Source organism: Wolffia australiana, chromosome 14 (genome assembly GCF_029677425.1).
Source record: "Wolffia australiana isolate 7733 chromosome 14, ASM2967742v1".
Taxonomy (NCBI): Eukaryota; Viridiplantae; Streptophyta; class Magnoliopsida; order Alismatales; family Araceae; genus Wolffia; species Wolffia australiana.
In genome coordinates, this window is record NC_135848.1 from 14373966 (window position 1) to 14376031 (window position 2066).

At 42.0% G+C, this 2066-nt stretch overlaps 1 non-coding gene across 1 annotated transcript; it reads right to left on the minus strand.

The window, feature by feature from the left end:
• Positions 1 to 721: 721 nt before the first annotated feature.
• LOC144712567 (small nucleolar RNA R71) lies at positions 722 to 829 on the minus strand. Its single transcript, XR_013583832.1, has one exon. It is a non-coding gene; the product is annotated as a small nucleolar RNA R71 (small nucleolar RNA).
• Positions 830 to 2066: the final 1237 nt, after the last annotated feature.

Genomic DNA, 2066 nt, shown 5'->3' on the forward strand with positions numbered 1-2066 from the left:
TTTTCGGCTTATCAATTGGCGCCGTTGCCGACGAAGCAACGCTAAGGAATTCAGCGTGCCTTTATTCATAAACGAAATTGGGCAAGTGTTGATCTAATTTTTTATAAGAATCCTTGTATCAATTTTAAATTCAAAGTGATTTGGTGGCTAACGACTAACGGGTGTTGTGTTTGAATTAGTGGTTTTGTATGAAGCTTAGGTCTGGATTTGAATCAGGGAGCAGTGACAGAAATTCCCCTGTAGTAGACTCCACCACACCCGAATCATCTTTCACCGAACCCACATTCGTAGAGGAGACGTTGATTAGAACTTTACCAATGGACCCAATAGGCAATGGAACAGGAAATCCTGAGGTAGTTAACGATGGACGTAGTAGGATCAGAGAGTATTCCACACCAGCTGAAACCCCCATCTTAACCAAGGTATCTGCCCCTATTGGAGATGATGTGATGTTTAGAATTGATCCACACAAATTTCAGTTATTACCATCCTTTTTTGGGAAGGCAAACGAAGAGCCCTATGACCTCTTAGAAAAATTTTACGAAGCCTGTAATAGTTGCACTTATCCCAAAATTTCAAAGGAAGCTGTGAGAATGAAACTACTCCCTCATGCCCTTAAGGATAGAGCCAAGGATTGGTTTAGAACATTGGGGACAAATTTCGAATCGTGGAATGATATGGAGAAGAGCTTTCTAAAAAGATATTATACAGTGGCGAGGACAAACTCTTTCAGAAGGGAGATTAGAAATTTTCAGCAGGGAAATGATACCTTCAGCGAAGCATGGGAGAGATTGATGGGGCTCATTAGGAAGTGCCCCCACCATGGCATTCAAAAATGGGAGTTAGTGCAAATTTTTTATGAAGGCTTGAATGATGTCGAAAAAGGAAGAGTTGATATTTCAAGTGGAGGAGCAATAACAGATATGTAAGAAGATGAAGCCATGGCACTCCTACAAAAGATGTCCGACAATTTAGCGTATCACCAAGATGCCTCCGATCATGTTAGGGTTACTCCTCGGAAAGGTGGATTGATTGATGTTAGGGGGGTTGAACCCCAGATTACTATGGATCGAATTGAAAAACAGATAGGTGTCATGATGGGAAAAGCTATGGAAAAGATGAACGAAAAAATGATCTCATTATGGCAGGGTCAGAATAGTGGAGGAGCACCCAACCAAATAAATCGATGTGAAATGTGCTCAAGTGATAGCCACACCGGAGAAGAGTGCCCTATGATTTCAGAAGTGAATGCTATAGGCAGGCAGGAAGGGAACAATGGTCAATGGGCCGCTAGAGGAAACTTAGGAGGACAGGCATGGAACAATCACAATCGACCACCCCAACAACAGTTTCAACCCAAGGCGAACAATCCACATCACCAACAACATTATCAATCTTACCGAAATTTTTCAGATCCCACTAATGCGACTCTCACCAAGGTAATGGAGGAGCTGCAAGAAGACAAGAAGAGGATGATCAAGCTTTTCGAAGAAATGGAGAAGCATCGGCGGGAGATGGAAAAGCTCAAGGCGGAGGTCGGCCTTCACAGCGTTCAACAATTTGTGCACGGTGGAGCACCACAAGGTACTTGTGAAGACCCCATGAAGATGGGCGCCAAACCAGGTAAACTCCCTACTCAGGCCTGTATTAATCCTAGTAATTTACTTTATGTTAATGACATATGTAGCATAGCTAATGAGCATATTCATAACATGCATGCCATGACGGAAAAATAAGAAGTAGGAGAATTAAGTGCTATATCAAAACTTAGAAGTGGGAAAGAATTGTCTAATCCATTTGCAGCTGTAGAGAAACAAAAGGAAGTAGAAGATAAGTTGGAGGAACTAGAAAAAGATGAAGAAGTAGGGGTAGAGGAAAATCTGGAACCCGACCCAAAGGCATATTGCCCGCCTATCCCTTTCCCTAGTGCCTTACAAGCAAAGAAAGAAAAATCAAAAGATAGCCCACTTCTTGAGTATTTGAAAGAGGCTACTGTTGAAATTCCTGTTTTAGATGCGATACAGTACATCCCTGATTATTCTAAATTTGTGAAAAACCTGTGCACA